The following is a 24,940-nucleotide window of genomic DNA, read 5'->3' on the forward strand; positions in this document are numbered from 1 at the left end:
TGTCCAAGGCTAGCGCTCTTCGTGGAGGTAGAAGATCTCTTCCTGCAACAGGGATGCACAAGTGAGCAGACATGTGAATCTCCTGTGTAACATGCCTGCATGTTTGTGTCATCTGGGCATGCAACAGCGTTCTTTGGGACTGATAAAGGCACAACACATTTGCCACTTTGCTCTGAGCCTCAACCCAAAGGTGCTCAGTTCCAGCTCCATAGATTAGCAAACCCAGCTTTAAGTGCCCAGAGACACCCACTCCACCAGTGGATTCCAGCTTATAGTGACCCTGAAGGACAAGGTAGAATTACTGACCTTGCAGTTAGCAGCTCACCACAGTTTCCATCAGGGATAATCTAGTGAATAAAAATGTAAATTCCAAGATGAGTTAATCAAAATTTAGCTATAAAAACCCTCTGAAATAAAGTTTTATGAAAATGGGGAGCTTTCAGGTGTTATATTATTTCTTTTATATTATACTATTTTTAGCACTTTTATTGTCAACTATGTGATAAACAAGAGGTCCATAAACTATCCATTCTTCATTTATAGGAAATGAAATCCCTGCTAATACATAGAAACCATTAGGGTTTTTTGTCCTTCCAGTGTTCTACTGTGATCACCATTTCTTACCTGCTTGGAGATTATGATTATATGCCTTTGAGAAGTTTTTATTGCAGTACATTATTATTATTATTGCTCTTATAATATGTTTCAATCTGTGTTAGTGCTGGTGGACTAGAGAAACAAATTCATAGACACTCATGTGTATTAAGAAAGGTTTATATACAAAAGCAATTGAATATTGAGAAAACAGTCCCAGCCCCAGTCCAGATCAAGTCCATATGTCTGACATTAGTCCATATTGCCCAATTCCAATTTATAAAGTCTTCTTCAGACTCACAAAACACATGGAATGACACCGAATGCAGAAAGATCATAGGTCAATGGGTAGGAAGTCTTGTCGATCCGGTGGCACTATAAGCATCTCAGTGCTGACAATGGGTCTCCACGTGATTCTCCAGCTCAGGGCACTAGCTTAGTTCCATGAGTCTTCTCAGCTGCAATGTCTCCCAGGGAGTGAGCAGTGAGAGAGTGTTTCCACCTTAAAGGAGGAATACCAGGGCTCCCAGAATCAGGAGAAGGCCATGCCCACACAGAGGCCTCATTGACCTGATTGATGGGCTAGACTCCACCCCTTCACCATTAATCTTCTCAAATTGATAGCAGATTCTATACCACACATTCGGAGGTTTTTGTTTGTTTTTACCATTTGACTATTTATTTTGGTTTTTCAGTCATAATTTAGACAGCAGTGTGTTTTGTCACTCAACATTTTCTACACAAATTGTTCAGTGACATTGGCTACATTCTTCATCATTTGTAAAACATCTCAGCATTTCTGTTCTTATTGTTTTCTTTTAGTTAATCTAGTTTCCCTGCTCCCTTTCATCCTCACCTCTACTTAAAAATAATTGTCCTTTGGTCTCATAGAATTAACTTTTTTAGTGGAGGAAAGTACTCAAAGGCACTCTTAAAGTACTCTTATGAGCCAATCCATTATTTAGCTAAAAGGTGACTGCAGAGGCTAGTTTGGGTTCAAGGTTTAAAGAGTGTCTTAAATGATTTTTTTTAAAGTGTCTCAACTCATTGTTTGTTCGTTTGTTTACTTGTTTTTCTTTTTCAGGAATTTGAGATACTATTGGACATTTTACTCCCATTCTGTCCAGAACTTAATTAGAATGATCTGTCATGGTAACCGGCACAATCCCATCTAGTTCTGGTTTCAGGGTAGATGAAACCAGACTCGATAATGTAGACTAGATTCTTCATTGAATCTTTGACTTCTATCTTTCACTTTAATGCCAGTTGAGTAAAGACCAATAATTTATCTCAGATGGCCACTCACAGCTGATAAGATCCCAGACATGACTCTCCAAAGTAGAATGTAGAATATTACACTTTTGGATGATATATATATATATATATATGATTTTTTTTTTTTTCAGAAAGCCAGTCTTTGAATTTCAAAAAAGCTGTGCCACACATTTCTACCGGGTGCCGATGGTCACCTGCCATACTCGCACGAGGTTATCTGTGTAACCTGCAAACAGAGTCTGGCCATCAGCAGACCAGGTCAGAGAGGTGCACTGGGGTGGTTCGGCCTTGCTGCTGGTGCTGATCACTTCTTGCTTCAGCTCATCAACAATGATCTTGCCCTCCAAGTCCCAGATCTTGATGCTGGGGTCAGTGGCAGCACAGAGCCAGTAGCGGTTGGGACTGAAGCACAGGGCATTGATAATGTCTCCTCCATCGAGGGTATAAAGGTGCTTGCCTTCATTGAGATCCCACAGCATGGCCTGGCCATCCTTGCCTCCAGAAGCACAGAGGGATCCATCCGGAGAGACTGTCACAGTGTTCAGGTAGCCTGTGTGGCCAATGTGGTTCGTTTTCAGTTTGCAATTAGCCAAGTTCCACACCTTGACCAACTTCTCCCAGCCACAGGAGACGATGATGGGGTTGCTGCTGTTGGGCGAAAAGCGCACACAGGACACCCATTCAGAGTGGCTCTCGTCCTGTACAGTGCACTTGAAACGCCCAGAGTATTCCACAGCTTGATGGTCTTATCTCGGGAGCCTGAGACAATCTGCCAGTTGTCAGAGGAGAAGGCCGCACTCAGCACGTCCTTGGTATGGCCAACATGGCGGCGTGTGGTGGTGCCCGTTGTAAGATCCCAGAGACGTAGTGTTCCATCCCAGGAGCCTGAGAGCGCAAACTGGCCATCAGAAGAGATGACCACGTCGCTCACAAAGTGAGAGTGACCACGCAGAGCACGTTGGGGAATGCCATAGTTGCTCTCATCCCTCGTGAGCTTCCACATGATTATGGTCTTATCTCGCGAAGCAGACAGAATCATGGCGGGGAACTGTGGCGTGGTAGTGATCTGCGTTACCCAGCCGTTGTGGCTCTTGAGGGTGCCACGAAGGGTCATTTGCTCAGTCAGGGTGGCAGCGGGTGTGGGGTCGCAGCAGTGACAAGGATGGCACCGGATAACTCCGACACCAGCTCCTGCTGCTGTTCAGCGTGGGAAAAAAAGCTTGGATGATCTTAAGACAAGTAACCTAGCTATCCCGTGAGACTATTTTATGTCCAAGAAATATTCATAACTGTGACACCCATGTCTTAATCCATAAACTGTGCAGTTTAGTTTTGCCTCTTTTGAGCTTTCTGTATATTCCATGATAAACTGTGTCTGGGTTCTCATTGATTTATTTTCTTCAGAATGCTTTTGAGTTTTTCACATGTTGGTTGTTTTGTCTTTGGTCTATCAGTGTTGACTCATACACAAGTTTCCAATGTGTGATTGGCCCAGGCTATACCTACCTATTGTAGCGCTTTAAGGATTCAAGTGGTTCAAATGTAATTTTACTCTTGTGAATGTTATTGCCATTATTCTCGTCATTCCCTTTCTGAACTTCTGTTGCTCTCGGGAAATCACTTTCTGGTGAGAGGAAATTGTTGAGTTGAACATCATATCCAAGTTAAAATTTACTAAAAGAGCCGAAGTATTTAATATATTTTCCTGCCCAAAATGTGCATGTATAGTTATTCCATTTGCTTATCTGATAAAGTACTTTGAGGGCTTGTGATCCACGTGTACAGTGATTTTTTAGTTTGATTTTGTACTTCAAATCTCTTAAAACTACTACCGAGAAGACGTCTCATATTTTTGCACACTTAGTTTATTTTTCTCTGACAACTTACAGCAGATTTATAAACTTTGTAAAATTGCCTCGGGATATTTGTATCTTCTTTTTTATTTTTAAATTGTCTTATTTGGGGCTTGTACGACTCTTATCACAATCATATACATGCATCCATTGCATATCTTCTTACTCTTTTTTGTTGCCTTCTGGTAAATTGTTTTGAATGTTAATACAGATTAATTTTTCAGTCTATCCTCTTATGTTTTCATCTTAGTTTTTCTCTGTCCTGCTGTCATTATTTTTTAAATTCCAAAATAGTATAGTTTTACATGATCATAATTATGTTTATCTATTTGGAGTTTATTTTTGCATAGGAATAGACTCTCCAAATTAGATAATAATTTGATAAATATCCGTCATTTTGCCTACCACTTAATTCCATATGGTGACTGTGTGTGGTTCCAGAGTAAAACTATACGCTGTAAGGTTTTCAGTGGCTAACCTTAGGAGTTGGTTGCCCTATATTTCTTCTAAGGCACTTCTGTGTTGTCTTCATCCTCCAATCTTTTGTTTGGTAACTGAGCACTCAGCTGTTGGTGAATTGGTACTACTCAGGAACTTCCATTTAGGGACCCACATCTTAAAGTGTGAGTACTTGCTGTCAGAGCCTGATGTGTCATGAATTAGCTTCCCTTACAAATTGGTAGGCCTTTTCTAGGGCTGCTTATCTTTTTCTGTTGGCCTTTCATGTGTTCCTGTATTGATACTTGATTGGGTAATGTGTATATGAACAAAGGAGCCCTTTTGTCCAGTGGGTTACACATTGAGCTGCAAATGTGCAGGAGAAGATGAGTCTTCCTGCTCCAGTAAAGATACACTGGCTTGGGAGTCCTATAGGAAGCTCTACTCTGATAGCTATGCCGTGAGTTGTACTAGACGTGATGGCAGGGAGTTATGTGTGGACCAATCCAGGCCTTATTCTTTACCATTTATTGTTATTTAGGCTAAATGCAATTAAATCCACATTTTTGTGGACTCTTGTGAAGTGCAAGAAATTTTTGTGTGTGACAGTTTTGGAAACTAATCAGTTTGTGGAGGACAGTTGCTTTGGACATGCTACCTTTTTATTGACTTCAGTCTTTTTGTATTCATTTCTTCATTGAAGTTTCAATCATACCTTTCTGACACCATTCATCCTTATTAATATTTATCTGATCATCCTGAGATTTGACTATTGTTGCGCGCCAAGTCTCGCCAGCAAGAAAAGACGCACCACAACAGGATTCTTCCACAAGCATTTAATTTTTCATTGTGCGGTAAAAGACCTTGAAACCCCAAACTACTGCTGCTTATATATGCTCTATGGGGACGTGCTGTGCCTTGATTGGTGCATTTGCGAAAACCTCATGCATTGATTGGTGAGTTCGCCAGAACCTTCGTTTGCATACTCCAGGGTGGAGTTATGACTACGTCATCTCAGCATCGCGCATGCGCTAAGTGGTTGTTTATCACCTAGTTGGACCACCGCCCTGACTGCCCGGCGCCATCTAGTAATGGCGGCGAGAGCTGCGTCTACCCACATCACGAGAGCTGTGGCTTCCTACATCTCACGAGAGCTACGGCTTCCCACATCTCCTCCTTTCTTTTTTATTTTAAGCCTAATCCATCGATCAATTCCAAAGCCTCCAGCAGCTCCAAAAGATCAAGATGGGTATAAAGTCCATCGATCCATCCCGGAGCCTCCAGCAGCCCCAGGAGATCAAGATGGATATAAAAACCCAAATCTGGTCACCCTAATGTATGTAATGAGCAAAACTCCACATGGTGCAAGGGCTGACCAAGATCCAATTTCTGTCACTCTTCCCAGTGCAATGGGACAATTCCCTTGGGGTGCAAGAGCTAACAACTTATGGGGGTTAATTTTCTCTTAACAAAGAAAGCCAAAGATCATGGGAACCACCGCGCTCATTCGCTAAGAGCACCTGCGTGATGATTACTTTATCATGTTTCTGCTGGGCTTTAAGCTTGCAGAGCAACCATAGCAACAACACTCCTCCACAGCACATTATTGCAGCAAATGTAAACACCCCCACCCACTCTTTAAAGTAGGAAAAGGCAGTAGAAAGCCAAGAAGTAAAATCTCCAACAGTTATGGGTTTCATTCTTGTGCCATTAAGAGTCGTAATCTGCATCTGGAGTTGTTCTTGAAGTTCTTCCAGCTCAGCTGTCCATTGTCCTGTAAGATACTGGGATATATTCTTGCTGCTAAAAGAAGACTCATTCAAGAATTTTAAAGGTGTTATGCACAAATTAGGTGTTGAAGAAACACAACTTAATTGCACCATGCTCGTAAGAGTATCCACTTGTTGTAATAAATCAACTCTCTGGTTCACTAACAGTAAACCAGACATTAATCGAGCATCCAACTTATGGACTGTAGATAAAGCTTCTGATGTAGATTGCGTAATATTGTTAATGACATTTGCTGTCATTACTTGATTGGACATAGTCAATCCTGCTGTAACCGCTGCTGCAGCTGAGATAGTAATAGCTGTAATAATTGCTGCAGTAATGCCAAAATCTCTTTTATATCTATAAAGTGTAGCAATAGGAAAAGTATTGGGATCTGCTTCAACCGGTACAGGTATCATAGTGGGAATCTTTACTATCAAGGCAAATGGCTCAGAGCCATTCCAACATTCAGCAAGCCAACACTGACTGCTAAAGCTATTACATGAAGCTTCCCAAAATGTATCATTTGCATGACTAATGTTGAATGTTAACAGAAAGAAAAATGGGGGCTGGACACAAACAGGTGATGGCTGAAATTGCACTCTTGATATATTAACCATAGTATTTACTTTCAGCCTCTTTGTAGTGGTATTGTATACACCGGTGACATTGTATAAAGTATCATTAATTCCAAACATTTTTGCAAAAGGAGTCACTATTTGTAGATGCTCCACGTTGATTATATAATATCCATTCATACCACGGCCAAGTATTATCAGGACCAGTGATATTAATACTGCTATTCCATTTTGCTTTACCTAAAGATGGAGTCATATCAAAACCTGGTATAATAGGTTTGTTCCGATAGTTTGGAGACTGACATTGAGTAAAAGAAGGCGGAAAACCTTTTTCAGGTAAACAACTAGGTAATATGACACGTCTGGTCACATTAGGTGGCACTACTGATTCATAGATGGGCCCAGAGGGCCTAGATCCCTCACGAATCATCATGAGTGTTGTTATATTTACACCTTTTCCTTTCTCAGAGGTGCCACTTCCACCTGTAGCACCTTGTGCAACTTTCATAAGGGTGGATATAATATTATTAAATGTAGAGTCTCCAGAAGGATCCACCCAATTGACTAAAGACCCATTTCTTACATGTGTACAAGGTGCACTAGTATTAATGATAGTAAAACACAAAATATATGCCAATGTAAAATTGCTTGCATTATATACCTTAGGAGGCTCCCCTCTAGGTGTAATACATGGTATTCCCAAATCACATTGCGTTGATAAGAATAAGGGTAATGTTGACGCATTCGAGTGTATGGGAATAGGTACAGGCCAAGTTTTAGCTATGGCCCATAAAAAAACTCCTTTAACTATTGGGGTCCATATTACCATCAGTATCAGCAACATTATTAGGTTGATCATTGTCTTCTTCATTCTTCCTGCTCCCACGATCTTCATCCTCCTTAATTAGTCTCACCAGTCTCTCTGGCACCCAGATGGGGTTTTCTTCTTTCTGTGGAAAAACACAAATTGCTCCCCTGGACCTGATTAATATGGGGTCCGGGCCATACCATTTGTTGTCTAGGACATTTTTCCATCAGGCCATTTCCTTTGGTGGCTTTGGCCATTGTCCATGTCTGTCTGCAGCTGATTGGCTTTTCTCATCCAAATTTAAAAAATTTAGAGTAAAAAGAGTTAAAGATAAGGCCATTCTAGGGGTAGTGACCGTCACAGCCTCTATTCCCCCTTTTTGTTTTAATAAATATTGTTTTAAAGTACGATGACACCGTTCCACAATTCCTTGCCCTTGGGGATTGTACGGCAAGCCAATGAGGTGTTTTACTTGCATTTGCAAGCAAAACTGTCGAAACTTGGTGGAAGTATATGCAGGCCCATTATCCGTTTTTAATATGGTGGGCTTGCCCCATGCACTCCAAGCCTCTAAGCAATGTTGAATTACTTGGCTGGATTTTTCCCCCGTTAGGGGTGTTGCATGTACAATGCCAGAACCGGTGTCCATTGACACATGCACGTACTGCAACTTTCCAAAAGCAGATATGTGGGTAATGTCCATTTGCCAGATGCCGAGAGGATGGACGCCTCGAGGATTTACTCTAACTGAAGGTTTAGAAATAAATTCTGCACACTTGGCGCACTGCAACACAATAGTACGAGCCTCTGCACGAGTAATTGAAAACTTAATGCATAGAGTGGCAGCAGGCACATGATACAGCTCATGAAAGTCTTTAGCAAGTTCAAAATTGGATTTAGTTAACACAGGAAAAGCTCTTGTAGCTTGATCAGCCAAATCATTACTTTTCACCATAGGTCCCGGAAGCAAGCTATGAGCACGTATATGCTGAATATAAAATGGATATTTTCGTTGCAAAATACATTCTCTAATTTGAGACAAGATGTCTGCTACCTTGCTAGATTGCTTAATGTAGCCAGCAATTTCCAGCTTAGATACTGCGTTGACTACGTAATGGGAGTCAGATATCATGTTAATTGGTTCCGTGAATTTCTTAAAAACTTCTAAGACCACCAAACATTCTACTAATTGAGGTGCATTAGCTAAAAATTGTAATGTAGTCACTTGATTATTTATAACAACACCCTTTACCTGTTTTAGAGCAATCTGTATAAATGTCTAAAGCTTCCTTAATGGGGTGGTTAACAGTGACACGGGGAAAAATTACTGGATGTGCAGTCACAAACTGCAACAAAGAATGTTTAGGATAATGGTTGTCTATTAGTCCATTAAAACTGCATTTAAAAATTGCCCACTCATCTGTACTGGCACACAGTGTAGCAACTTGCTCACTAGTATATGGGACAATGACACTGGTAGGCTCTTTTCCAAAATGCATAATAGCTGTTTTAACTCCCTTTAAGGCCATTGTGGCTACCATAGAAGGATAGTGTTCAATAGTTTTTGAAGGTGAGGAGTGAGCATGGATCCACAACAAAGGTCCAGTCTGCCACAATACCGCAGTAGGCGTGCAGGCAGTTTTTAAAATGCACAGTTGAAAAGGAGATTTTGTCTCTTCTATCTAGCTGCGCTTCAGAAATGGCTTTTTCAACCTGTTCTAATACTTTTTGAGCTTGAGGAGTGATTTCTCGAGGAGAAGTAATGTGGCTTTCTCCTTCCAAGATATTGAACAATGGCTTAAGGTCAGCAGTGGATATCTTTAAATATGGGTGGAGCCAATTGATATCTCCTAGCAACTTTTGAAAATCATTTAATGTCTTTAACTGATCCTTCCGTATAGTCAATTTTTGAGGTGTTATATGACATGGACTTATTGTGGTTCCTAAAAACTGTCCAATTGAAGATTGTTGAACCTTATCTGGTGCTATTGCTAACTGATGGGATTCTAATTCCTTAACTACCTCACTGTATCCCTGCTGCACATCTAGCTCCTCTTCTCCAGTTATTAATATATCATCCATGTAATGGTAAGTTTTTAACTGACCAAATGTTTCTCTGACAGGTGCTAAAGCGTGGTCCACAAATAACTGACACATAGTAGGACTATTAGTCATTCCCTGTGGCAAAACTCGCCACTGATAACGTTTATCAGGTTCTTCATGATTAATGGAGGGTAGAGTAAAAGCAAATCTTTTCTTATCTTTCTCATACAAAGGAATGGAGAAAAAACAATCCTTAATGTCTTTTATAATGACAGTCCATCCTTTAGGTATTGCAGGTAACAATGGAAGGCCTTTCTGTACAGGACCCATGAGTGACATTTGGGCATTGATGGCTCGTAGATCATGTAACAGCCTCCATTTTCCTGATTTCTTTTTAATGACAAAAATAGGTGTGTTCCAAGGTGACACAGATGGTTCTAAATGTCCTAGTTCTAGCTGTTCTTTAACTAACTTTTGTGCCACAATTAATTTTTCTACTGGAAGCGGCCACTGTGGTACCCAAACTGGCTCTGCTGAGAGCCATGGAATGGGTAGCGGCTCCGCAGTGGCCCCTAGGAAAAACCCAGACCTGTGCAATCTTTCTTCACTGCTATTTCTATTGGTTCAGGACAACCCTGCAGGTGTTTCCCTACTCCCTTTCCCGGTATATATTCCCATTTTTTGCATAAGTTCTTGACTTATAGGTGAGTAATCATTAGTTAGTACTAATCCTAGATCTGTCAATATGTCTCTTCCCCACAAATTTACGGGTAAGGGGAGAACATATGGCTGGAACTGGCCTGATTGTCCTTCCTCAGCTTTCCAGTGCAACCGCCTGGTGCTTATCATAGGCATGGATGCATACCTGAGTCCTTGTAGAGACTGTGAAGATTGTGTTACTGGCCAGCAGGAAGGCCACCATTTAGTGGATATAATGCTTTTATCTGCCCCTGTGTCCAATAAACCTTCAAAGTTTTTCCCTTCAATATTCAGTGTCAAAGTTGGGCGTTGATCCAACTGCACCGAAAAGAAAGCTCCAGCTTCTCCTGATGATCCAAAACTCCTTTTTTCCCTACTAATTTTGGTACTTGGAAACAGTGCATGCTCACTAGGCAATACCAAGAGCTGCGCTATACGGTCTCCAGGTGAGATGGCATATATTCCCCGTGGAGAGGAACACATCGCCTTTACTTGTCCTGTAAAATCCTGATCAATAACTCCTGGGTGCACAATTAAACCTTTTAAGGTGGTGGAGGACCTGCCAAGCAGCAAGCCCACGGTGCCTTCTGGAAGGGGACCATAAAAATCCGTAGGAATGGGCTGACACCCCTGCTGTGGTGTTAGTACTGCTCTGGTGGTGGCACTGAGGTCCACCCCTGCGGATCCCGCAGTGGCCCTTTTGGGAGTGGCCTCCCCAGTGGGAAGAGGTCGTCCTCCTGGATTGCCCCATACATTTGCGGGCCCTGGGGACGAGGGCCCCGCTTCCCGTTTTTTGGCTCCTGGTAATATTGCTCTAGGGGGTGTCCCTTGCTATCTTTTACAGATCTGCACTCGTTGGCCCAATGTCTACCTTTACCACACCGAGGACACACACCCGGGGTCCTTTTGGGCCCTGTCCCAGTTTGACAATGTTTTTTAATATGTCCTTCCCTACCACACTGAAAGCATCTTAATGGGCCTCTTTTTTGGGCCGCCATTACTGCAGCAGCCAGTCCTGCATTAGTTAAAGGACCACCAACTTCCCTGCAAGCCTTCATCCATGCCTGCAATCCTTTAGACTTCCATGGTGTAATAACTGCTCTACATTCTTTAGTACACTGCTCAAAGACTAACTGCTCAATGAGAGGCATAGCTGTATCTTGATCTCCTGCTGCCTCCAACATTCGTGCCACAAAATCTGAAAAAGGTTCAGTAGGTCCCTGTACAATTTTTGTTAAGTTGCCCCTAACCTCTCCTTTATTAGGTAAAGTTCTCCATGCCTTGCTTGCAGCCGAATTTATTTGCTGATATACTTGCAATGGATATGCTGTCTGATTATTAACCCATCTTCCTTGGCCTGTAAGCATTTCAAAATCCCATGCTGGCTGTCCTGCTGCAGCATTTTCTCTAGCCTGAGCTGTTAATAAATCCTGCCATAAAGATTTCCATTCCAGGTACTGTCCTGTAGTCAATACTGCTTTTGTTACAAATGTCCAATCGGCATGAGTCATAGCTTGACTTGTAAGCCTTTCAATTAAAGATTGAGTATAATTTGCACTTACTCCATAAGCTCTTACAGCCTCAGCTAAGTCTTTTACTTGCTTGTGTTCTACGGGTGTATGATAACGAGCGTTATTCTGATCCTCAAATACTGGATACATTTGTTGAATTTCTCTACGTATATTGGGTCGGCAAAAGGAATAGCCACACCCTTTTTGCTTTTCTTCCTTATAAGGAGGTGGTGCTGATGGGCTCACAGCTGACTTCCGCATAGCACTATACTGCCCTCTTTCGGCCGCTTTTAGTGCATCATGCCGACCTTCCTCATAGCGAGCAGCTATCTCCTCTAACTGCTCCTCCTCCTCCTCTGATATTTCCAAGAGTTCTAGTTCTCGTCACGGATTTAAAGACTCCGAATGGCGGGCACGGTCTAGTTCTCGCCACGGATATAAAGGCTCCGAATGGCGGGTACGGTTCTTCTTCTGTTGATCAACTTCCTCCCCTAATTTTACCTGCGCAGTTTCTTCTGTTTGGGCATGCCTTTCCTGAGTCTCCTTGGACTCGCCCCGAGCCTCTTTGGACTCGTCCCGTTCTGTTTCTGACATGCTTTCCTGAACGTCTTCCAAAGCCTGCTGTCCCTGCTGTAATGACTGTCTACACTCTTTATCCTCAATACATGCTTTTATTAACTTCCAGATGGGTCTAGTTCCCGATTTCAATTTCCCTTCTTTTGCCGCTCGGTCTACATCCCAGCCCAGTTTATTCCAACTCGCCAAAGTTAGAGAACCTGTAGATACAAACCACGGTGCTATCTCATCCACATTTGTTACAAACTTACGCAGCGTCGGCTCTGAAATTTTTAATCCTCTCTTCCTTAATAAAGCATCAAGCGCTGTAACCATGGTGTTTATTGCTACGTTCCCCATATTCCCTACTTATGTAGACAAGAATTTAACACACAGGTTCACACGGTTTATGTGCAAGATAAGAAGCAGCAGGCTGTCCGCCGTTGAAACCGAAAGTGAAAGTATTAGAATGCATACAACAGTTTGCAGCTTTAGCAATCGTTCAGGCTCATGTCTCTCAGAACTTACCTCTAATAATTCCGTGTGGTTCTGAATCCTCCCTGGTGGGGGTCTCCGCTCGTGCCTTAGATGATCATAAATTCCCGGGTTCTTGGCACCAATTGTCGTGTGCCAGGTCTCACCAGCAAGAAAAGACGCACCACAACAGGATTCTTCCACAAGCATTTAATTTTTCATTATGCAGTAAAAGACCTTGAAACCCCAAACTACTGCTGCTTATATATGCTCTATGGGGACGTGCTGTGCCTTGATTGGTGCATTTGCCAAAACCTCATGCATTGATTGGTGAGTTCGCCAGAACCTTCGTTTGCATACTCCAGGGTGGAGTTATGACTACGTCATCTCAGCATCGCGCATGCGCTAAGTGGTTGTTTATCACTTAGTTGGACCACCGCCCTGACTGCCCGGCGCCATCTAGTAATGGCGGCGAGAGCTGCGTCTACCCACATCACGAGAGCTGTGGCTTCCCACATCTCACGAGAGATACGGCTTCCCACAGACTCTCCTTAAAACATGAAATATACTCTTTCCTGATCCCCTGTGGTCAGATATTGTCCCCTCTTGGAACAAACTCTTTTTGGCTATTCCCTTAGTTAATTCCATCACATCCTTCAAATCACTGTTTTCAATGAATTCAATTAATTAGACGACTAATGGCACAAGATGAAAACCACCACTAGACAAAAGGATCCTATAGGCAGATACACAGCATGATAACACAGTAGAAATCAGGTGAGAGAATACCTATGTGTGCCTCCCCTCATTTTTAGGACAGTTGTTTATTCTGGGTGCTAAGTAGACCAATTAACTAGAGTCATTGAAAAGAAAGCCTTTCTTGTTGTTACCTGCCATCTAGTGTTCTCCAATTCATAGCAATACTATGCACCCATGGTGATGTAGTGTGTTATGCATTTGGTTGCTAACCACAGGTTCAGAAATTCAAACCCCTAACTGCTCTGCAGTAGAAAGATGAGGCTTCCTACTCCCTTAAGGAGCTGCAGTTTCAGAAACAAACAGGGGCTGTTCTATAGTGTATATGGGATGCTATATGCCAGAATTGGCTCAATGACTGATTATTTTTTTAATGTACAACAACAAAACCATGCACTGTGATCTCAGTACTCTGAATTCAATATGGTCAGCATTTTCCTTTGGGACTGGAATGGTGGCTTTGGGCTCTTCACATATTGATCATAAACTTGAAAGTCCTCATTTGCATTTCTTGTAACTATTCCCTTTTTGGTTTACTTTGTTGCTAGTGCTTCTTCATGATCCATTTATTTTTCCAGTGTGGGAATTTTCGTGTAAACTAATTGCTAATGAGCTTTTCATTTGGTGAGTGACAATGGAGCTTTATTTTGCCCTTATGTTGAGAATGGAAGTCTGAGCAACTGAAACCTAAATGTGTTTTTGTTGTTGTTGTTTACTAAAATCTTTCTTTTAAACATTTTATTAGGGGCTCATACAACTCTTATCACAATCCATACATATACATACAGCAACTGTATAAAGCACATCTGTACATTCTTTGCCCTAATCATTTTTGAAGCATTTGCTCTCCACTTAAGCCCTTTGCATCAGGTTCTCTTTTTTAAAATGTGCATTTTTAAACTCATCACAGAACCCTTCTATGTTGTTAGAATTTTTTTTATCAAGCCAGGGTTCATGGGCTAGTGTGTCTTAAAGTGAGTGATCATTGTGTTAATCCGTACACAAGCTCCCTAATATAAATATGTATGTGTTACTGCTTAAGCTCCATCTCTGTTGCAGTTCTCATACAATTGATAACCATTTAACATTGTGGTTTTGTTCTTGTTCATTGCTGTGGAGTCATTTTCAACTCATAGTCACCTCATGTGTCCAGGGTAGAACTCCATTGGTTCTGGAATGGTGTGCCCTCTCAGAACAGATTGGTCTTGTTTTGTTTTGATGTGTTCAATGCTGTGTCTGTTTTGCCTGGGTGTTAATATTACCTCAATCAACCTAATAATGCAAGAGCCAGATAAATGGGCCTGAGGTAAGCAGTATTATCTGAGATTCATGGATTTTCCAGGGAAATGAGTTCTAGTTGTCTGAATTGAATAGGCTGTTTTCTTTGTTTCCTCTTTGTACTACAAAGAAGACCTCTAGATCATCTCTGTAATCGTAATTTATGACTGACAGAATAACCAACTATAGGCATATGAACAGAAATGTAGTTGCCAGGAATTTAATTGTAGACACATGGGCCTGCATGCTGACCCAGTTCAACAAGTTACCATTTGAGCAATACTGAAACTGTGATTAATGTTGGTGACTTTCTTCACCTGTTTCAATTGGAAGCAACATCTGCTTAAAAGAGACAAGAGGACTAAAAGCTAGTGTGGCAAAATCTTTTTTGGAAATTGCTTCAAATTTGTAGTGGCTGAATAAGTGCAATGTTTTATCATGAACTGTTGTGTGGAAGAGACCCTATTGATTCATTGGTTTAATTGATTGGTTGCTGACCATACCCTCTGTGGTTCAAGCATACCAGCCACATCAAAGGAGGATGATGAGGCTGTTTGCACCCATGCAGATCTTCATTCTTGGAAACACTAATGAGCAGTTTCACTCATTGTTACATGGTCAAAATGAGTTAGAATTGACAGCACTACATTTGGGATTTTTTTTCATCGTAAAGGAATGGAATTTAGACTTGTGGAGACTTTAAAATATGTCACCTGATGCATTGCTGTGTACGAAATTCTTGAAAGACTTATTGGATCTATATCTACATTACACTGTCACAGCAGAATTGTAGAGTGACCATGGCAGCTCGTGTCACTGTATGATATATTCAGTTGGCTATGCTGTGAACTGTTAGCATCAGAGTACAGCCTTTTCTATGTTGTTAGGTGTCATCATGTCCATTCTAGCTCATAAAACCTTTTATATAACAGAAGGAACACTGCCCTATCCTGCACCATCCTCACAAATGTTCCCATGTGTGAACCCATTGTTACAGCCCCTGTGCGAATCCATTTTGTCAAAGGCCTTTCTCTTCTTTGCCTCTCTCTCCCTTACTAAGCATGATGTCCTTCTCCAGGGACCTTTCTGTCCTGAAAAAATGTGTGAACAAATGTATGACAAGTCATAGAGTTCAGTCCCACAACGGAGAGAGTCCCACATCATGTTCAACTAATTGCCTTCCATGTCTGCAAATGTGAAAAAATCTTGGAGTGGACCATCTCAAAGCCTGGTGTATAAGTCCTAGGATCCTTGCACAGTTTAACAGTACTAAGCATTTAAGTTCAGTCAATTTATAAGAAAACTGGAATCTAACTACAGTTTCTCAATCAGAAAACAGAAGGGCATGCTATTGTGATACTTTCATTTCCTGCTTTTTTTTTCAGTATGTAACCTTAGTGTGTATTCATGTGAGTATCCAGGTACTTTTTGAAGGGAGCGGTCTATAATAATTGCATTACAGTAGCTTTGTGTCTCAGAGTGGAAAACTTTTGATGATATCTGTATTCTATTGTTACCTATCTTTCACTTTGCTGTTTCTCTTTTCAATACCATGGTCTGTCTCCATGAAGCTACAAAATACTCAAGAGTGCAACCATACAGTGACTGAAATGTAGGTGTGTAACAGAAACACTACAGGAAATTTTCATAATTCCATCAATTAATCATCTCTTTCATGAGGTAATGTGTCAGCTTTTAGTCACCTAGAATTCTTCAAGAGGATATCATAAATCCAGGGCCTTGAGTTGCTATTTTGTTAGTTCATACCAGAAGTTCTCCAATGGCTAATGAGAAGCTAAAAGGAAAAAGAGAAATTCTGCAGTGTTTCCTAGTTGTTGTTGTTATTGTTTTAATCATTTTATTGGGGGCTCATACAACTCTTATCACAATCCATACATATATCCATTGTGTCAAGCACATCTGTACATTTGTTGCCATCATCATTCTCAAAACATTTGCTTTCCCCTTGAGACCCAATATCAGCTCCTCATTTCCCCCTTCCCTTCCCACTCTCCCCTCCCTCATAAACCCTCCATGATTCAAAAATTATTATTATTTTGTCATATCTTACACTGTCTAACTTCTCCCTTCACCCACTTTTCTGTTGTCCATCCCCCAGGGAGGAGGTTATGTGTAGATCCTTGTAATCGTTTCCCCCTTTCTACACCTTTCCTCTACCTCTAGGTATCACCACTCTCACCACTGGTCCTGAAGGGGTCATCTGTCTGGGATTCCTTGTGTTTCTAGTTGCTATCTGTACTAATGTACATACTCTGGTCTAGCCAGATTTGTAGGGTAGAATTGGGATCGTGATAGTGGGAGGAGGAACCACTTTAAGAACTAGTGGAAAGTTCTATGTTTCATCGTTGCTACCCTGCACCCTTACTGGCTCGTCTCCTCCCTGCAACCCTTCAGTAAGGGGGTGTACAGTTGCTTACCAATAGGCTTTGGGTCTCCAGTCTGCACTCACCCTCATTTACAATGATATGATTTTTTGTTCTGATGATGCCTGATACCTGATACCTTCAACACCTCAGAAGCATCAAAGCCCACATGGAAGAAGCACACCAGCCTTTGTGGTCACAAGGTGTAGAAGGGACCAGGTATCAGACATCAAAGAAAAAATATCATATCAATGGGTGCCCACCTTCCTGATATGATCACTGAATACAAATGTGTGCATAAGCAAACATGGTGAAGAAAGCTGATTGTGCCCGGCTATCAAAAGATATAGCATTTGGGGTTTTAAAGGCTTGAAGATAAACAAGCAGCCATCTAGTTCAGAAGCAACAACGCCCATATGGCAGAAGCACAGCAGCCTAGTTGTTACCTTGCTTTCACTGTTTCATATTTTGATAAATATTCTGGTTGGTCCTGTGCAAGGAGGTGAATTTCTCCCCTCCAATGAAAGAGATGATTCAAATGTGGAATCGGGGTTTTAGTTTTGATCATTTGTCTGGCTTATGTTATGTGTTCTGACTGTTCTCTATTCTGAACCATAAATATAGAAAGGAGCGAGATTGCAGTTTGTCCCAGACAAACTGCAGAGATAAGCTTATTGTGCTAGAAGAATGCAGTACTTGAGATAGTGTGTAATTAGTGAGTAAATGAGTCTAGTGAGTGAAGGGATGAGCTAAACCCTGATGGAAATCCTTAGAAAAATACAGACCCATGTGTCTAATCCCCATGTGAAGTCTCAATTTCCCAGGATGGCCATCTTCCCTGCTTTCATATTGGAGTGCATGGTACCTTGCTGAACCAGAATATATGGGATGTTATAGGACACTGGATGTTTGAGAGGTGGTTGTGGACTTCTTGGAAGAATGAGCATTGCTCGTCCTTTCTTAGAGGAAACTCTATAGTCATGTGATGATGCAAATTTTTAACAATCTGGCCTCAGTAGGTATGAATAATTTTATTAAACAGAAATAAGTCATTCTCATCAGTGCTACTCCAATATTTTGGGCTCAGTAATGGGAATACTTTCTTAAATAATCAAGTGGAATTTTCTCTCAGGGGCATGCATGTCATGCCTTCCCCGTGAATATAAAGCTCTTAGTATCACACTAACTTTTTATATCCAGTGTGACTACAAGTCTACTAAGTTTCCTTACATGTTTTAAATGTGTTGACCTTCTTTAGTTCAGAGAGAATATGTGTGCCTTGTGCCTTGTAAACACTCTTTTTTATAAGTTTAACATGAAACTTTTATTATAAATAAGATTCACACCCACCAAAAAATCCACATTCCTACAGGAATATAACATTGGCTCGCTGTCAGGGAAGTGTTGATTATCTTTCCAGACTCCTTGTGATGTGCCTTTCTCCAAGAGCAGTATGTCAGATACACCTTTTCTCCCTCACTTGACACCAGTGTGGTGGGAAACGGTGTTAGGCTGGGTTGTCTATTAATATGAAAGTATAGATGCTCAGATGCATAAGAAAGAGCTATACATCACAAAGTAAAATTTTATTAAGAGAACATCCCATCCCAGTCCAACTGAAACCCATGTGTCCAATGCTCGCTGAAGCATCTATGTTGTGATGACTCCCCAACCATAAAATTATTTTCATTGCTACTTCATAATTGACATTTTGTTAGTGTTATGAATCAGGCGACCCCTGTGAAAGGGTCGTTCGACCCCCCAAAGGGGTCACGAACCATATGTTGAGAACCGCTAACTTAGAGGGATGTTTGTCATTGGACAAGGCTTTAGTACCTTATACACTATTCTTTCTGATAACTGGCCACCATCTAATCTGTTCGCCACACATTGCCATTTACTTACATTGCAGTGATCCATGAATGAGGGATTGAGTATTGAGCAGAGTCACATGAGAAGAACAAATTGTTCTTAGGTGAGGGCTTTGATCAAATGTAATTTCAAGATACTTGCATGCATCTAAGGTATATGTATACATTTATAGTTCACTATAGAGGCAGCATTATCAGCTTGAAAATAATGTAAGAATTTATATGGTAAATTTGGTATTTGTAAGAACAATAACAACTTGGCCAATGATGTAGAATCTGAATTCCTGTAGACTTTTACACTAAAAGTACACTTATTTTTTTAATCATTTTATTGGGGGCTCGTACAATTCTTATCACAATCCATACATACATCCATTGTGTCAAAAACATATGTACATTTGTTGCCATCATAATTCTCAAAATATTTTCCTTCTACTTGAGCCCTTAATATCTGCTGCTCATTTTCCCCACTCCCCCCACCTCTAAAAGTACACTTATAAAGATTCCAAATTTCATTGGCAGAACACTGTTGAAAACAATAAGGATGTGACATACAGGAAAAGGCAAAACCATTTGCTGAACTGAGACATCATAGACAGCAAAGGAAACGTGAACACGGCCAGTGTAAGGAAGTTCCAAGTTGTTTATCATTGTGTAACATCAAAGCAATAGAGATTTGAACCAATGCCCAGTAATCCAAAGTTCAGGACCTGAGGATAGTAATCCTCTGCTTCCTCTCAAGCTTGGCTGCTTCTGGTTAAAGTCCAAAGGAGTGTTTCAGGGTCTTTTCTCCTGCATCAGGTGTGTTGAAGGCAAAGTCCAGTTCACACAGTGAGGTCCTCAAAATCAGTCTTTTTGATGGGACCTCTGGAGAAAGCTGTATTTAAAAAAAACACTGAATGGCAAAATCTGGTTAGCCTACTGCATGTGGCCTAGATCGCTTATAAGCAGAGAAAAAAGTTCTTCCCTAATTACAGGATTGATAACATTATACAAGGTAACTTCTCTCACTGGCAGCCTCTGCATGGCAAGTTGAGCATTTCTCTAAGGGCAAACGTTTGTCTAGGGTTTGTTTCTTAATGAAATGAGACCACTCCCTTCAGACCTGCAGGTAACGCTTTCTTTTCTCGTCAGGAGTTTCTATACTTTCTCTTAAATGAATATCGGCTCTGACTGAAGTGAGGACCTCTGAAGGCAAACAGTTCACACAGGATTATTTTAATTTATAAGAAGTGAGAAAATTGAATTCAAAGGTCTCAGGACATGGAAAATAATAATAAAGAGATGTTCCCTAGGGGAAAATAAGAGATTGAGAATTCCGTGAGCACAACAGGAAACCCACCCTGGCAACTCATCTGTACCTGCCTCAGAATCTGGTTCCTGTGCATATTTGATCCTGAGCACCCACTACAGAGATTGAGCCTTCTGTGAGACAGTCTTCAGGAAATGAAATGAAAGCCCCCAGGAAACAGGAGCAGGATATTGTTTGGGAACATTTGTAACTAATACACATAAGAATGTCACTAATGAGGAAACATTTCTTTCAACCTAATCCAGAAGGAAAACCATCCTATATATCTATGTATCTTACTAGAAAACATGAACACATTTTCATATATAAAAATACAACATGATAAAACCTAATAATGTAATTCTACTCCAACCACAATGAGCATAATGAGACAATGAAGAAACATTGCTTCTAAATTGCATCAGCATGTTTGTGCGGAGAACTGGAGTTCTCAGGACTAGCCAAAGCGCAATTCAAGACTAGTATATAAACGAAGCATAGGAATTTGTCTATGATAAAGGAGGCGGTTCTCTAATGGGTGATTTCGTATTGAGGTAACCTGGTCAACTTACTGGACATCTGTTGGGTTACACTGACATTTAAGGAAGTTTTTCCTACCTCTCATTTTTTGTTCCTTTTCTCAGGGTAAGATTGGCGTCTTAGCTGAGTGATCCTCCAGCCTCCATGGTATTCTCTGCACTTTCTCTCTTACAAACATTTCCCCAATTAAGTGCATGCACTTAAATCTCACTGAGGCAAGCATACACACTTAGTACAAAGTTATTGACCATAAGAACACATGCAGACATGTTTTCCTAAATAGGGTATGTTATACAGGGTTTTCTAGAGAAACAAAACCAGAACACTAATAATTTTATATATGTATTTATGTAGATATAGAAACCATAAGAAATAAACTGTTAATTAATCTATAAAGCAGTATAAATGGCACAGTGCAACTCACTCTGGTGAGACAGCTGTGAAACACTGGCAGTTCTTCAAGTTTTTAAGGCCGCTGGGTAGTCCTCTGTATAGCAGTCCAGGTTACCTGGCCACAGACAGCAAACAACAAGGCAGGTAGGTCACCAACAGTCAGCCAGATGACAGGGTCTGGTAGTCCCCAGCTCAAGAGATATAAATTCCAATAGTGTGGCAATACAGGTCTTGAGGGAACCTCAAATTAAAGTGACACAGTCTATGGGTTAGGTGTCCCACAGGTTGTGTAGCTTGCAAATTGAGGCACAGAGCAAGCAAGGCAGCCACACACTGGTCCGATGATCAAAAGGCAAGAGACAAGAAAGGCGAGGCTCGCCGAGCCAGTTATCTTTCCACCCTTCACTTAATCCCACATGTGTTCATTAACCATGTTGGCACAGTAAACGTGTACTGTCTCATAGGGTATTCAATGGGATTTCCAAACTTGATAGTGGGTCATCAAAGGGAGTCATTGTGGTGGTTAAACATGGTTAAAGCTGCTGCCTTTAGAAGGCTAGAAATGTTTTCATAAATTGTACATTATTTTACTCACTCATTGTAATACTGTATTTATTATAGGTGCTAAAATAAACTCATAGATTACAGCCAAATAATGGGAGGATTAAAAAATTACCCACGGATTACCTTAATTCCAGTTTAAATGTAAATTTTAAGAATTGTCCTGGCGTCAATCTTCTTAAAAATTTTTAAACTTGGTATTACATATTGGGTATATATTGACTTAAAAATTTCTTTGAACATGCCAATAATACTTATACAACTAAAATGTTTTCTAATTTGGAAAGGAATTTTTGTTTAATGTGGAAACTATAAGGCTTAAAATATGTGTTTTATTGATAAAGTATATTGCTCTGGGCTTTCTTAGTGAAAAACCCCACAATATTTACATGTTACTTACTTATACCTTATGAATAAACATATCCATTTTCCCAGAAAGAAATCTTGGAGGACCCCTAGACACTGTTGACATTGTGAATACAAAATAACCTACTATTAGTTGTGAATCCCCTTAATTAAAATATCCTCAAATAAGCAGCACACTAAAAAGACATAATTAAGCCAGTACAACTTTATAATTAGTTAATTGGTTTTCATTGGTTATTATGCTCTGCCACATGTTATAATTCTCTCTCAGTACTCATAAATTTAGAACATGAATAATTTTAAGCTGTCCAAGCCTGAAGAGAGAGAAGCCATATATAAAACTTAAGGGACAATCATGGTCGATCAAGGAAGAATAAAGTTAGACAAAGAATTAATTTACTAACATACAAAATTAGTCTAATAATGTATATAAACAGAAAGAAGCTCATCAAAGATTACATTTTCTAATGGAGCAAATATTCAGAACACAATGTTAGGCTGTGGGTGGTAGGTGTACCCTTATTTGATGTTAAATATTATCCATGGTCTCTTACTCTCACGTAGCTTCCTGATTCTCTCTGGTTAAGTCCTTGTTTTTTATCAGTTTAATGAGTGTTTTCCTGCGTGTGTGAGTGTATGTGTGAGCAAAGGTGTTCTAGGACTGCCATGTGTTACCTAAGAAGGCCTCCCTGCAGCAACCTAAAGCAATCTATATGAGGTCCACTCTGCTTTCAGCTGGACTCACCCAAGGATGGCTATTCCAATAAGCAAGGTTCAAGGAAGATAAATCCTACTGATTTATAATTAATCATGCTGAAGTTTTCTTCTTGATTTCCCAGCTTACTCTCAGGACCCAGGTAGACCTGGAGGCAGGATCTCAAAAAGAAGAAGTGTAGTGGATCAACCTTGTTTGGATGTTATGTGCTTCCTGGAAGGTAAGCAGGCCTGGAACATGGGCAGGGGGACTTATCTCAGGGGAGGTATCCTCAGCCAGTATGTATGCAAGACAGGCTCAGACAGGAACCCTGCCTTTTGCCTCTGGAAGCTCAAAGGCATTCAGTCCTGTGCCAAAAGTAGAGATAATGAAACTCCCACTAATGACAACTTAGTTGCTGATTTGTCCACATTTGGTCTCCCTTGCATTTCAGGATATATTTAGATATCCATGCACCCAGGATGTCTCCCCAGCATTTAGCCCATTAGGTGAGAGAGGGATTGACCCGCTGTTTTTATCATGAGTAACTTTTTCAGGACTTCTCTTTTCTCTGAGTGGAGAGCCCCAATGTGCTGGGAGAGAGGGACTTGTTGGCTCTGGACACACAGGGTGTATGTGGGATTGACATCTTTCCATTTGGGGGTGAAGATACAGCACCCACTTGTGCAGGATGTCTTGTGAGGTTAAGTTCCTGGCTCACAGGAATCTAGAGCCATGGACACAAATATTTTAGGGTTGCCAGCTCAAACTGAGAGGGGATGTACAAAGTATTCCTGTGAACCTTTTTCCTAGGTCTGAGTAAAAGGCAAATTGTTCGTTTTGAAAAATGGAAACAATGTTTCCAATGTAAGCACCTTTAATTTGCTACCTCTTCCATCTTGTGAGAATAGGATCACCTGGGAATAAAGGGATGGAGGGTTTCGATGGATGATAGAATAACCGGTAATGAACTTGTTTTCTTTAATATGAGCTTCACCACATTTTCCAGGGAGAATACAGTTGTGATCTACAAATTAGTAACATAGTATAATTGAGCCCTTGGGCACCTTGCTTATATGGGAACACATCCCTGCATATGTCTAATAGCAGAGAAGGCTCCTTGAGGGCAGGACACAGAAAAACAGGTCCACATGAGAGCTTTGAGAACCCTTGGTCATGATATTGTCATATTTAAACATTTATATACTACTTTATTTTGCAAAGTGTAATGAACCATATGCAAATGATATAAAAGTTAACTGAGAAGAGACAATATATGTCTGATTCCTGGGTTTGCCTGTCTACCTACAGCAGTCCACTTCATTTAGGTAAAACGTGAGAGAGGAGACACCTTCACAAGCATAATTCACAACATGAGTTTGTTGATGGGTTTGGTTTGGGGTTCTTTCCAGGGATTTAGAGTGCTAGAGTCAGCGTCTGTACTTAAGATCAGAATCTAGGTCCTGGGATTAATCACTGTTCCCAGTTCAAGAACAGGAGGCAAGGGATAGATTTGGGAGATAAATATCATGAGTTAAGAGGCAGGTGTTATGGCCAGTTTAAAGGGTTTTATCATTGGTATACATGTGATAAGCTCTTATGTGTACCAGTGTACATGGTCCTGTGTAGCTCAAAGTGAAAGGCAAGACTGGGGCCATGATAGTGGAGGGTGAGGAAATGTCAAGGAACTACAGGAATAATGTGTTTCATTGGAGCTATACTGCACCCTGGTTGACTCATCCCTTCTTTGTGACGCTTCTGTGATGGGATGTCCCATTGTCTACAGATGCGTTTTGGATCTCTATGTTTTGTTTGTTTGTTTTGGGTCCTCTGATACCACTTAGCTGATCCCACTTACACCTCAGGATCACACAGGCTGGTGTGATTCTTCCATGTGGGCTTGTTGCTTCTCTGCTTATTTAACTAGTTGGTCACCATCAGCTTTCTTCACATTTGCTTGTGCACCCATTTTTTTTCCTGCAGCAATCATGTTGGAATGGTGAGCATCACAGAATGCCAAGTTGTTAAAACAAAGTGTTCTTGTGTTGAGGGAGGGCTCCAACAGTGGTCCAAAGTCCATCCACGACCTCAGTGTATTGCCATATAAATACATGTACATAGGCCAATACCTCTATTTTTACTAATTAATGTATTACATATGTACACATTAATTTATGATGTATAGGGAATTTTTATTTCTTCCCCTTC

General features: G+C 40.8%; 1 pseudogene; it reads right to left on the minus strand.

Moving 5' to 3' along the window:
* Positions 1–2,010: 2,010 nt before the first annotated feature.
* LOC142427553 (small ribosomal subunit protein RACK1-like) lies at positions 2,011–8,845 on the minus strand (annotated as a pseudogene).
* Between the last annotated feature and the right edge of the window lie 16,095 nt (positions 8,846–24,940).

Source organism: Tenrec ecaudatus, chromosome 15 (assembly GCF_050624435.1).
Source record: "Tenrec ecaudatus isolate mTenEca1 chromosome 15, mTenEca1.hap1, whole genome shotgun sequence".
Taxonomy (NCBI): Eukaryota; Metazoa; Chordata; class Mammalia; order Afrosoricida; family Tenrecidae; genus Tenrec; species Tenrec ecaudatus.